We start from the raw sequence: 14,848 nt of genomic DNA on the forward strand, positions 1-14,848 counted from the left end.
GAGCAGAACCAGCCTGAGGAGGAAGCTTGCCTGGTGAGAACTACTGTCTCCCCCTGCCTGGAGCAAATGTACCTGAACCATTCACAGAGGATTCCATTCCTCCTCCCATCCCCCAGCCCCACCCTGCCTTGGATCAGCCAAAAAGCAAAGGGGAAGGAAAGGAGGCCATCCTCATGCTATAGAGCAAATGCATACCAATTCTCATGTTCTTTCTTGCTGCAGTTTGTCTGACTTTTTCCCAAGGATAACCCACTTAAGATCCAGGGGAAAGAAGAAAAAGTTCTTACTCAAGCGTTCTACCTGGAGTCAAAAAATGTCTGCAGGAGAACTTAACATTGTGGGTTTGTCATCGATTTGGGATGGTTATAAGCTTAGGTGGCCTCTGAGATAGCCAGACTCAAATGGTAGAGCCAATGAATTGAGAGGGGTATCTGTCTGATACTCCCTCCACTGTGTGAGGCCAAGACCAAGCCTCAGTGTGAACCAGAAGCTAAGGAAGGGTTTTGATTCTGAGAGGCTGAGATTAGGGTAGGGAGGTCCCACTGGAGGTAAGTGGATTCCCCAAGAATCAAGGAGGTCAGCCTATGAAGTCAGAACCAGGCAGGAATCTCAAGCTTGCAAGAGTCAAAAGCAGGATCCATCGGATATGGAGTCAAGACGGGACAAGGCAGGGATGAAATCTAAGCTAAAGCAGATGAGACACAAATCCCAAAGGGTTCATGGTCTTGTGTAAAGACCCAGATCCACCTATAGGCAGTGTTTGTGACTCCAACTTGCACATCAATAGATTAAGGAGATTTGCATGGGTTGGGCTGGCTAATCACACCAACACAAAGGTTGACAACCTACTGAGCTGCTGCCATGTAGAAATTTATTAAAACAGGACAAGGAGGACTTCTTATCTTTTTAAAATAATAATAAAAAATAACATGAAACTAACTTATTGAACTCTTTGTTCCTGACCTCCTCTAAAAACATTACACAACCTGTCTCATTTAATACTCATACTTTAAGGATGTTATTATTCCTATCCCTATTTTCCATTTGAATGAAAAGAAAAACAATCATAGAGAAGTTAAACAAATAGCCAAGAGCCCTACTGCCAGTAGGAGATGAAGCTGGATTCAAAACCAGATCATGTCTTCAGAGCCCTCCAGCTTGACTATCAGCTACACCATGCAATAAAAGTCTTTTACTATTAATAGCATTAACATATCTGACCTCCTTAGTGAAAGTGAAAATGTTAGTCACTCAGTCGTGCCCGACTTCATCCCAGCAGGCTCCTCTGTCCATGGGATTTTCTAGGAAAGGATATTGGTGTAGTTTGCCATTTCCTTCTCCAGGGGATTTTACCAAGACAGGGATCAAACTCAGGTCTCCCGCACTGCAGGCAGATTCTTTACCCATTGAGTGACCAGGGAAGACCAACCTCCTTAGGGTAACAATCAAATAATTCCTACAAAGTAGTCAAAAGCACAGAGCTGGGTCTTCCCTGGTGGTCCAGTGGTTGAGAATCTGCTTTGCAATTTAGGGGACATGGGTTCGATCCCTGGTTGGGGAGCTAGGATCCCACATGCCACAGAGCAACTAAGCCCATGCACCACAGCTAGAGAATCCATGGGTCAAACAAAAGGTCCCAAGTGCCGCAATTAACACCCTGACACAGTCAAATAAATATGTAAAGAAACATTTTTTAAAAAACCAAGGCTAATAGGAGGTCAAATATTTAGACTCAGGAATTGTGAGAAGAGGTAAGGATTCTAAAATCATCTAGTCCAACCCCCATGTCATATAGATAAGTTACTTGTCCAAAGTCACTGTCATTGAGACTTCATACTCATCCATATCTGATTCTCCATTCCTCTGCAAACACACAGGAAGTTCACACTTTCCAGCCCTCTCGCAGCCATTTCATTGGTCAATGGACTGGAGATGGCATTGATGGGTGTCATCTCTGGACTGAAGCATTAATGTGGAGGCATTTGAGAGCAAGTGTGAGTTCTCCGTGATCTCTCTGCTGTGGTGACCCCAGTAACTGCATATCCCCCAGGTTACAAGATCTCCGAGGCACCATTTGGAAGAAATCTACCTCAGAGTCCTCAGACAAGAGTGTGCTTTGCATAAAGAAGTAAATGCCTATGTGTTAAGCAAATAAAGATTTTACCATGGCAAAGACCCCCCTCCATCTTGATTAACACAGCCACCTGATTAGTATCAGCTATGACACTGACTCCTTACCCAAATTATAAATCTCCTTTTAAAATTTCCTTCAGTCCAATAAATGCCATGAATCAAATAGTTTTACTTCCACATATAGAAAATTGAAATTGAAATCCTATCTCACAATACTCACACAAATTAACTCAAAATGGATTATAGGTTTACACATAACACCTGAAACTATAAAACTCCTAGAAGAAATATAGGGAAGATCACTGATCTTGGCAATAATTTTTTTGAATATAACAACAACAAAAAAAAGCACAAGCAACAAAAACAAAAGTCAATATGTGGGACTATAGTAAATAGAAAAGCTTCTAAACAGCAGATGAGACAATCAACAAAATGAGAAGACAGCCTACAGAACAGGAGAAAATATTTGCAAACCATATGTTAGATAAGAAGTTAATATCCAAAATATAAAGAACTCATACAACTCAACAACAAAAACCAAACAGTTCAATTTAAAAATAAGCAGAGGAAATACATAGATGTTTTTTCCCCAAAAACATCCAAATGATGAAAGGGTATATCAAAGGATGCTCAACATTACATTTTGAAATATATTAAAATTTCTCAAATTTAGAGATCACATTTCATGTACTCTCAACTCTAAGACATGGCTAAAATGGGGAAGAAATATAAAAGGCTCCCAGGTCACAGAAACTTATGAAAGGAAATCCATGCATTTATACCATAGGAGAGTCTCTTCAGCTCATGCAGGGCTTGGTGATTTTTAATTTACATAAAGTTCTAATCAACCATTCTTTGTCTTCCAATCACAGATTGTTTCTAGAAGCAAGCACACAGGTAGCAAAAGTGATAGCTGAAAGAGGGCTCAAATGAAAAATGACTCAGTCTATGACAATAGTCAGTGATCAGAGAAACAGCTTGAGTCCTTTTTGTTTAACAGTCTGTAAGTCAGCAGAAGAATGTGTACCATATTTGAAAACATTTTCCTCCAAGATTTTTTTTTTAAGTTTGGGGTTTAAAAGAAAGAACTCCATGTTTTAAAGTTATTAAAAAAATAAAAATGGAGACAAAAACCAACAAATCTGTTTCCAAATGCTACAAGGATTTATTAGGTTGGGATTTGGAGAATTTTTATTTTCTGCATTTTACTTAAACATTTAATTTTTGTGCAATGATCATGTATTATTTTTGTGATACAAAGTTAATTTTTTTAAAGGATGAATGCAGGGTGTGAAAAAGTCACACTGAGTAACTAATTCAACTAGATTAAAAAAATGGTGTCAACCCTGCTAATCTACTCTTGGACAAGGACATGCTTGCATGCTTAGTTGTGTCCAACTCTTTGCAGCCCCATGGACTGTAGCCTGTCAGGCTCCTCTGTCCATGGTATTCTCCAGGCAAGAATACTGGTATGGGTTGCATCTCCTCCTCCAAGGGATTTTCCTGAGCCAGGGATCAAACCAGCATCTCCTGTGTCTCCTGTATTGCAGGTGGATTTGTTTTCCACTGAGCCAATCTTCAGTTCAGTTCAGTCACTCAATCATGTCCGACTCTTTGCGACCCCATGAATCGCAGCACACCAGGCCTCCCTGTCCATCACCAACTCCTGGAGTTTACTCAAACTCATGCCCATCGAGTCGGTGATGCCATTCAGCCATCTCATCCTCTGTCGTCCCCTTCTCCTCCTGCTCCCAAACCCTCCCAGCATCAGGGTCTTTTCCAATGTGTCAACTCTTCGCATGAGGTGGCCAAAGTATTGGAGTTTCAGCTTCAGCATCAGTCCTTCCAATGAACACCCAGGACTGATCTCCTTCAGGATGGACTGGTTGGATCTCCTTGCAGTGCAAGGAACTCTCAAGAGTCTTCTCCAACACCATGCTGACTGTGGCTCAGATCATGAACTCCTTATTGCCAAATTCAGACTTAAACTGAAGAAAGTAGGGAAAACCACTAGACCATTCAGGTATGACCTAAATCAAATCCCTTATGACTATACAGTGGAAGTGAGAAATACACTTAAGGGACTAGATCTGATAGAGGGCCTGATGAACTATGGACAGAGGTTCGTGACATTGTACAGGAGACAGGGATCAAGACCATCCCCATGGAAAAGAAATGAAAAAAGGCAGAATGGTTGTCTGAGAAGGCCTTACAAATAGCTGTGAAGAGAAGCAAAAAGCAAAGGAGAAAAGGAAAGATATTCCCATTTGAATGCAGAGTTCCAAAGAATAGCAAGGAGAGATAAGAAAGCCTTCCTCAGTGATCAGTGCAAAGAAATAGAGGAGAACAACAGAATGGGAAAGACTAGAGATCTCGTCAAGAAAATTAGAGATACCAAGGGAACATTTCATGCAAAGATGGGTTCAATAAAGGACAAAAATGGTATGGACCTAACAGAAGCAGAAGATATTAAGAAGAGGTGGCAAGAATACACAGAAGAACTGTACAAAAAAGATCTTAACGACCCAGATAATCACAATGGTGTGATCACTCACCTAGAGCCAATCTTAGGCATCATCAAATGAAAAACACCACTGAAAATAGTTTGTTTTTTTTTTTCTTGGCAACATGAGGCAGAGAGTGCTCACCTGACTCCATCTTGGTTAAGCTCCTAACCAACCAACCCATCAATAATCAGATCATATGGTACTTTTAGAAAAACTGAGGCATCAACTAGTGTAGTCAGGTCTAATGGAACAGAGCAGGTTCTACCTGCTTATTAATTTCTCTAATCAGTAAACAGACTGAGCTGCCTCTTCATGCCCAGGTGCGCTAAACCTTGGATGCATCATAAGAGATCAAAGTTATCCTGAATTTGATAAGGATATTGGTGTTTTCCTAAAAGGACAGATACCACAATGTGACATAGGGTTGTGACCAAGTTGTGCAACCTATTGTCTAAAAAATGAGTCCACAGATAAAGACAGGATGGAAAATTCATATTTTTTCCATTCCAGCGTGTCAATTCCCAGGTTGGTATATTCAAAAGATTTAATTACTGAGGTTCAGCCTGATCACTGACAAATTTAAAGAGATGCCAGGGTAAACAACTGGTCTGTTTACATCAATGCATTCTTGCTGAACATCAATCAGCCTTAGTGAATTTCTTTTTAAAACCTGGAATTATGCATTGGCTGAGGAACTATTTCTTTCAAAAACCAAACCACTGAGCTATAAGTCTTTTAAATAGAATGAGTAGTCAACAAAAAAAAAAAAAAAAAAAAGAAAAAGGGCTTCCAATCTCACCTCACACTGCTGAAAAACTACCTCAGAATATCTTGAAAGAGGCCACCAATAGCAGGTTTTATGTAGGCCCTTAACAGCACCATTAAAGGGAGAAAAAAAGTCAGAAAACTGGCATGATGTTGCTGACAGGCCTGCCAGCACTGCTGGGAGAGGACATCTCTAGCCAAACCACAATTCCTGCCATAATCAAACTGAATTATGAAACAAAAGAAAACATCTTGCTCTAGTTTAAGCAGGTCATAAGCCAAATTATCCTTGAAAAGTCTTTGCAGGGAGAAAAAATAAACTCAATTTGTAGAGGAGAAAATGAGATGCTGAGCAATGCTTAAAATCTTGCCCAGGAAGGAGACTGCCTACATCATACGCACATTGAAGGTGTAAGTAAATAAGTGGGCATGTTTATTAGCAACTCTCCCAGGGATTGAGGTGTGCTTTAGCTGACTGAAACTCAAAGACATCTGCCAGATAGGTGCATCATAGCCACACTGGGTGTAGAGGCGAAAACGGGATCAGTGAGGACTGTCCCAGTCAGAAAGTGTGTGCCCATTGAAGGGGACAAAAGCCTGGTGTTGACAGATTTTCTCATTTTTTAATGAAAAGTCAGTAGGTAAAGTAAAACTGATCTATAACATTGTGTTACTTTCAGACGTATGGCAAAGTGATTCCATGATACATATACACAAGCAAATACATACATATACATATTTCTCAGATTCTTTTTAATCATAGCTTATTACAAGATATTGTATATAGCTTATTACAAGATATTGTATATAGCTTATTACAAGATATTGTATATAGCAACCTATGCTGTAACAGGTCCTTGTTTATCTATTTTATATATAGACGTGAGTATGTTAATCCCTAACTTCTAATTTATCTCTCCCTTCTCTTCCCCTCAGGTAATCATAAGTTTGTCTTCTATGTCTGTGAGTTTGTTTCTGTTTTGTTAATAAGTTCATTTGTATCATTTTTTTAGATTCCACATATGAGATATCATGTGATTTTGTCTTTCACTGACTTCACTTAGTATGATAACCTTTATGTCCAAAAAACCAGCGATATCAGTGTTTATCTTAATTTCTTGATTTCAAATACAGGCAAACAATTCTGAATAAATATTTTATCATTATTTAGGTCAGCACTATGTCTGACAAACTTAACACATGTCAACCACAAGTTGTAACCGCCGATTTAATCCATTGCTTCCTTGATTCAAAATTATTTTCTGAAATACACTCACAGACATAGAAAATAATAAAAATTAAAATGAAAAACAAAAAAACTAGTCAGAGAAGGAAGGGATGTAAAGAGGGGTTGGGGTTTAAGAGATGCAAGCTTTTATGTATAGAATGGATGAACAAGGTCCTACTGTATAGCACAGAGAACTATATTCAATATTCTATGATAAGCTATAATGGAAAAAATATTTTAAAAAAGAATGTATATATATCTAAATCACTTTGCTGTATAGTAGACATTAAAACAACATTATAAATGAATTATACTTCAATTTTTAAAAGTTGGTAATAAGAAGAAAAAAGATGCTGAAAAATATTTTGGAAGCTAAAAAAACATTTTGTAACCTGGGGTTAGAGATGGACAACCATTTAAAAAGAAAGGTGAAATCCCATTTGGGAGGGAAGCAGAACCAAGGTGGTACATGGAGGTGGCAGTGGGAATGGAAAGAGAAATATGTTTGAGAAGAATTGGTGAAGCTTGTCACCAGGATTTGACAATTTTTCAGTGTGGGAGGTGAAGGACAGGGGGAAACCAGACATCACTTTAATTTTTTTAAGATTGAGAGAATTTGATGCCACTAACCCAAGGAGATGTGGGAAAACAAATTGTTAAAACGAATTCAATTTGAGTACCGGCTATTCAGGCAGGTCTAAAAGTGTTAGAGCGAAACCTGAAGTTAATGTCTGTGACTATAACACAAAACAAAAATCTCATGGATATAGCAGTTCTTCCAAGATTCTTGCAAATTGAAAAAAAAAAAATGCATATGGGAGAGAAACAGGCTTAATTTCACCTAAAAGTATTACAACCTTGTTCAAGATTTCTGGCAGAATCCAGAAAAGGAAGAAAGGTGAAAACATGGTTGCCCAAGAGTGTTGTTTTACTTTTGCATAAGAAACACTGGGAGGAATGACTTCTGTTTTGCCTAATGGACCACAGCTGAGCAAGCTGAAACCTGATGTTCCACGTTCCATCTTCCAACCTCCGCTCTGGACCTGAAACCTGATGTTTCACATTGCATCTTCCAACCTCGGCTCTGTGTCTGAAGTTTGCACTTAATAAGATACATGAGAGACTCCATTAAATTATGAAATCTACTGTTCTGCTGCTGGTTGAGATAGGTTTTCATGCAATAAAAGTGAGGTCTCACGTACAGAGGAAAGGGGCTGGAGTTTTAGTCCTTTCCTTGGGGTCACAAGGAGTTGGACATGACTGAACATGTACGCACATCAAATTTGCATGGAGAGGATAAATAACTGTGGTTTAGAATACGGGTTTGGCTCATGATTTCTTAAGTTCAAATCCCACTACTGCCCTAACGAGAGGAAGTCACTTACTTCTCTATGCTTCCAGTCCCTCATCTGTAAAACAGAAATAGTCATAACTTCTAAAGGTTGTTGTGAGGATTGATTGAGAACCACATGGTAAGTGCACTTAAAAGTTATTAAATAGGATTGCTTCACAATTACCCTTTTTTTGGTATAGAAACTTTTACCAAGAACTAATGAACAATTCCTCTCATACTTTAGTCTAACCCATGAGGAGATCTCCTATTTTCTACAACAAAAATTTCCCTAGACTTGGCATGAGTAGAGGAGGAACTTTAAGACCTGTGAGTGAATTAATGCCTTCTATAAAGGGAATTCGCAGAGGCCTCCCCACTCTGAGAAGACATAAGGAAACACTAGTCAGAGAGTTAACCTCCTGTGAGGTGTCTTTCCTACAAAGGAAGTCAGGCAAACAATTATTCATCCATAAAACAGAATGAAATAATGCCATTTGTAGCAACAGGATGGACCTAAATATTACCATGCTAAGTGAAGTAAGCCAGACATGAGAAAGATAAATATCACATGATGTTGCTTATATGTGAAATCTAAAAAACAAACTTATTTTCAAAACAGAAAGAGATTCAGACACAGAAAACAAATTTTTGGTTACCAGAGCAGAAAGGGCAGGGGATAAACTGGGAGTTTGGGATTAATATATACACTCTACAATATAATATAATATAGGTAACCAATAAGGATTTACTGTATAACACAGGAAACTAATAACCTACGAGGAAAAAGAGTCTGAAGAATGTGTATGTATGTGTGTGTGTGTGTGTGTGTGTGTGTGTGTGTGTATAACTGAATCACTGTGCTATACACCTGAAACTAACACATTGTAAATCAACTATACTTCAATTTTTTAAAAAAGCACACAACACAAAAACTACTCCTACCATGGCTGATTTCAAGCAACCAAAGGAATGTTAAGTTGGAAGATCTATGCACAATTTGCTCCAGTCAGCCAAAATAAACTTTTTCTTCAATACATTGCTGTCACTACACAAACCACCTCTTAAGCCACCAATGAGGCATTTCTCATGTATAGTCTCAGATAACACTGCTGTCCTGGGGGACACCTTTTGGAAAAGTTTGGGGAAAATTCCCTCATTTGAATGGGAAATTAGCTGAGAGCCACAGCCAGAAGCACCCTGTACCGCAGGGAGCCTGGGTGTCACAGATCCATCTCTTTAGGGTGACCTCACACATTCACATCCAGTGACACGGGGTAGTTGTCCTCCTGATTTGGAGTCTTGATCCTGGGAATGGAAAACTGGCCATATCAAAATTCCTATGACCATTTTTTCAGGGATACTCCTTCTCCCCTGAGGCCTGCCCTGAGAGGTGGTCCATGTAAGCTTAGTTCTTCCCATTCGTCTCAACAGGGTATTTGCACTCGATATTTGACATGTTCTCCATTTTTCTCACCCATTGTTGATTTGGCCTTGGCTCTTAGCAGAGAACCAGGCGCCTCCTTCTCTGATGGGGAAATGAAGAGACTAGCAAAGAACTCACTGCAGAAGGGCTTTGGAAAGGTGCCTATTTGAAAGGGGCGGTGTCTGCAATGGCGCAGGAGCGGCAGAGAGGAGCTAGCCCATGTCCAAGGTCAGGGCGGTGGCCGAGAGGAGCTACCCCACTTCCAAGGTAAGGAGCAGTGACTGTGCTTTGCTGGAGCAGCCGTGAAGGGATACCCCACATCCAAGGTAAGAGAAACTCAAGTAAGATAATAGGCGCTGAGAGGGGGCATCAGAGGGCAGACAGACTGAAACCACAATCACAGACAAATAGCCAATCTGATCACATGGATCACAACTTTGTCTAACTCAATGAAACTAAGCCATGACACGTGGGGCCACCCAAGACGGACGGGTCATGGTGGAAACGTATGACAGAATGTCGTCCACTGGAGAAGGGAATGGCAAACCACTTCAGTATCCTTGCCTTGAGAACCCCATGAACAGTATGAAAAGGCAAAAAGAGGACACTGAAAGATGAACTCCCCAGGTTGGTAGGTGCCCAATATGCTACTGGAGATCAGTGGAGAAATAACTCCAGAAAGAATGAAGGAATGGAGCCAAAGCAAAAACAACACCCAGCTGTGGATGGGACTGGTGATTGAAGGAAGGTTTGATGCTGTAAAGAGCAATATTGTATAGGAATCTGGAATGTTAGGTCCATGAATCAAGGCAAATTGGAAGTGGTCAAACAGGAGATGGCCAGAGTGAACATCAACATTCTAGGAACCAACAAACTAAGATGGACTGGAATGGGTGAATTTAATTCAGATGACCATTATATCTACTACTGTGGGCAAGAATCCCTCGGAAGAAATGGAGTAGTCATCATAGTCAACAAAACAGTCCAAAATGCAGTACTTGGATGCAATCTCAAAAACAACAGAATGATCTCTGTTCATTTCCAAGGCAAGCCATTCAATATCACGGTAATCCAGGTCTATGCCCTGAACAGTAATGCTGAAGAAGCTGAAGTTGAATGGATCTATGAAGACCTACAAGACCTTCTAGAACTAACACCCCAAAAAGATGTCCTTTTCATTATAGGTGACTGGAATGCAAAAGTAGGAAGTCAAGAAACACCTGGAGTAACAGGCAAATTTGGCCTTGAAGTACAGAATGAAGCAGGGCCAAGGCTAATAGAGTTCTGCCAAGATAACACACTGGTCATAGCAAACATCCTCTTCCAAAAACACAAGAGAAGACTCTACACATGGACATCACCAGATGGTCAACACTGAAATCAGATTGATTCTATTCTTTGCAGCCAAAGATGGAGAAGCTCTATACAGTCATAAAAAACAAGACTGGGAACTGACTGTGGCTCAGATCATGAACTCCTTATTGCCAAATGACTTAAATTGAAGAAAGTGGGGGAAACCACTAGACCATTCAGGTATGACCTAAATCAAATCCCTTATGACTATATAGTGGAAGTGAAAGTAGATTTAAGGGACTAGATCTGATAGACAGAATGCCTGATGAACTATGGACAGAGGTTCATGACACTGTACAGGAGATAGGGATCAAGACCATCCCCATGGGAAAGAAATGCAAAAAAGCAAAATGACCATCTGAGGAGGGCTTACAAATAGCTGTGAAATGAAGAGAAGTGAAAAGCAAAGGAGAAAAGGAAAGATATTCCCATTTGAATGCAGTGTTCCAAAGAATAGCCAGGAGAGATAAGAAAGCCTTCCTCAGTGATCAGTGCAAAGAAATAGAGGAGAACAACAGAATGGGAAAGACTAGAGATCTCGTCAAGAAAATTAGAGATACCAAGGGAACATTTCATGCAAAGATGGGCTCAATAAAGAACAGAAATGGTATGGACCTGACAGAAGCAGAAGATATTAAGAAGAGGTGGCAAGAATACACAGAAGAACTATACAAAAAAATCTTAATGACCCAGATAATCACGATGCTGTGATCACTCACACTCACCTAGAGCCAGACATCCTGGAATGTGAAGTCAAGTGGGCCTTAGGTAGCATCACTACGAACAAAACTAGTGGAGGTGATGGAATTCCAGTTGAACTATTTCAAATCCTGAAAGATGATGCTGTGAAAGTTGCTGCACTCAATATGCCAGCAAATTTGTAAAATGCAGCAGTGGCCACAGGACTGGAAAAGGTCAGTTTTCTTTCCAATCCCAAAGAAAGGTAACCCCAAAGAATGCTCAAACTACCGCACAATCGCACTCATCTCACACATTAGTAAAGTAATGCTCAAAATTCTCCAAGCCAGGCTTCAGCAATATGTGAACCATGAAATTCCAGATGTTCAAGCTGGTTTTAGAAAAGGTAGAGGAACCAGAGATCAAATTGCCAACATCCACTGGATCATCGAAAAAGCAAGAGAGCTCCAGAAAAACATATTTCTGCTTTATTGACTATGCCAAAGCCTTTGACTGTGTGGATCACAATAAACTGTGGAAAATTCTGAAAGATATGGGAATACCAAACCACTTGACCTGCCTCTTGACAAACCTGTATGCAGGTCAGGAAGCAATGGTTAAAACTGGACATGGAACAACAGACTGGTACCAAATAGGAAAAGGAGTACATCAAGGCTGTATCTTGTCACCCTGCTTATTTAACTTATATGCAGAGGACATCATGAGAAGCACTGGACTGGAGAAAGCACAAGCTGGAAACAAGATTGCCGGGAGAAATATCAATAACCTCAGACATGCAGATGACACCACCCTTATGGCAGAAAGTGAAGAAGAACTAAAGAGCCTCTTGATGAAAGTGAAAGAGGAGAGTGAAAAAGTTGGCTTAAAGCTCAGCATTCAGAAAACTAAGATCATGGCATCTGGTCCCATCACGTCACGGCAAATAGATGGGGAAACAGTGGAAACAGTGGCTGACTTTATTTTTGGGGCTCCAAAATTACTGCAGATGGTGATTGCAGCAATGAAATTAAAAGATGCTTACTCCTTGGAAGGAAAGTTATGACCAACTAGACAGCATATTAAAAAGCAGAGACATCACTTTGCCAACAAAGGTCCAGCTAGTCAAGCCTAGGTTTTTCCAGTGGTCATGTATGGATATGAGAGTTGGACTATAAAGAAAGCTGAGTGCAGAAGAATTGATGCTTTTAAACTGTGGTGTTGGAGAAGACTCTTGAGAGTCCCTTGGACTGCAGGGAGATCCAACCAGTCCATCCTAAAGGAGATCAGTCCTGAGTTGTTCATTGGAAGGACTGATGTTGAAGCTGAAACTCCAATACTTTGGCCACCTGATGCGAAGAGGTGACTCATTTGTAAAGGCCCTGATGCTGGGAAAGACTGAGGGCCGGAGGAGAAGGGGACAACAGAGGATGAGATGGTTGGATGGAATCACTGACTCAATGGACATGGGTTTGGGTAAACTCTGGGAGTTGGTGATGTACAGGGAGGCCTGGCGTGCTGCAGTCCATGGGGTCACAAAGAGTCGGACACGACTGAGCGACTGAACTGAACTTGGAGCTGGCTCTTGACATCTCTGCTTTAACCAATGAGGCTCAGTCTCCTGGTATCCCTTCATAGTACAACTGTTTACTTTTGGCAAAGATAACTGGGTGGGGGGCATGCCTTTCCTCATCTTCCTGCCGAGAACCTACTTCCCAGGATGTGGAAGCCACACACGGAGGAAATGTATGATACTGCTGTGAAAACTGCACAGTGCTGAAAAGCCACTAATTATCCCAACAGTGATCCCGCATATGAGTCAAGGGCTTAATTTATTTCTTCCTCTTAAACTTTATACACTCTTCCATTCTGGAACTTACTATTTAATGAACATATGTCAATTTGGTGTTCGAGTCCCATTCTGTTCCTCCCTATATCACTTGTAACATCCTAGAGTTTCACACACAGAACCTAAGTTCACAAATGATGAAACTGAGGTTCAGGGACGTTCAAAGAGCTAGTCAGCTGCAGATACAGGATGTGAATTCACATCTGTGGATTCCAGTTGCAGCCATCACATCACCCTGACACAGGAGAGGTGATCAATAACATGCCCTATAAACCCTCCTCTTCTTCAACCCTTGCCTGATGGAAATTTTGCTCTACCACTCATACTCTATCTTCAAATCACCAGGCAATTACTAAATACAAAATCAATCAATCAGCTAGTTCATAGAGGAAGTGATATGGGGGCTGAGTGATGGAAATGGCAGGATCCTGAAGCTGGAGTCGGGGGTGGAAGTAAAGATGCAGGAAGCACAAAACAAGGAGTAGACTCGGGCTCTCTGAGGGCAGAGGCATTTGCTGTCAGGTAGGCATATCACACCTCAAGGGTAATACAGACCAGTGGTCCTCACAAGCTCTGGCTCCTGAAAGCCCTAAAAGAATTTTCTACTTCCTTGTGTGTTTTTTTTATTCATTTATATTTTAATTGAAGGATAATTGCTTTACAGAATTTTGTTGTTTTCTGTCAAACCTCAACATGACTCAGCCATAGGTATACACATGTCCCTGCCTTCTTTAACCTCCCTCCTTATCCCACCCCTCTAGGTTGATAACACAGTCCTGTTGAGTTCCCTGAGACACACAGCAAATTCCCGTTGGCTATCTATTTTACATATGGCAATGTAAGTTTCCATGTTACTCTCTCCATATATCTCACCCTCTCCTCCCCTCTCCCCATGCCCATAAGTCTGTTCTCTATGTCTGTTTCTCCATTGCTTCCTTGAAAATAAATAAAAACATGGAGTGCTTCACAAATTTAAGTATCATCCTTGTGCAGGGGCCATGTTAATCTCTGTATTATTCCAATTTTAGTATATGTGCTGCTAAAGCAAACACTCTTGTGTGTTTCAAAAGAGGACATCTAAAGCTCTCACATGCTGAAATACTTGGAAAGATCGTATTTTCTAAATTTCTGTATACTGTACACACATTTCAAATTTATTTTGGCCAAAACCTTAAGCAGAAGAATCTATGTTAGATTTACAAAAAAATATCCACAGACCTTAGTCAAACCCATTTTTATCAAATTGGGCTGCCAAACCAGAATTACTATTAGAAACTATCAGACTTCAGTTTCAATTTCAATAGACATATTCATACACACACTTTATCTGTGTGATAACCTTCTCACTCTTTCATTGAAACTCTGAGAGAGACAAGACACAGTACTTGGCACGAGTTTGAAACCTAGAGAAACAAGATGCAGTCTGTTTCTGCTTGCTTTGTGCTTACCAGGCTCCCTCTCTGGAACAATGTGCTCTGAAATCATCTCTGGGGTGATGCCCAGGAGATTTCTATATGTCTTGAAACCAGAGTGAGACTGTATGCCCAGAGTGAGGCTCCAGATGAGTAGAAGTTTGTCTTTA

General features: G+C 40.4%; 1 non-coding gene across 1 annotated transcript; it reads right to left on the reverse strand.

Annotated features, from left to right (window-relative positions):
• Positions 1 to 14,214: 14,214 nt before the first annotated feature.
• Positions 14,215 to 14,318, reverse strand: LOC139036166 (U6 spliceosomal RNA). The gene has a single exon (XR_011488898.1). It is a non-coding gene; the product is annotated as a U6 spliceosomal RNA (small nuclear RNA).
• Positions 14,319 to 14,848: the final 530 nt, after the last annotated feature.

This window comes from Odocoileus virginianus, chromosome 7 (assembly GCF_023699985.2).
Source record: "Odocoileus virginianus isolate 20LAN1187 ecotype Illinois chromosome 7, Ovbor_1.2, whole genome shotgun sequence".
Classification (NCBI taxonomy): Eukaryota; Metazoa; Chordata; class Mammalia; order Artiodactyla; family Cervidae; genus Odocoileus; species Odocoileus virginianus.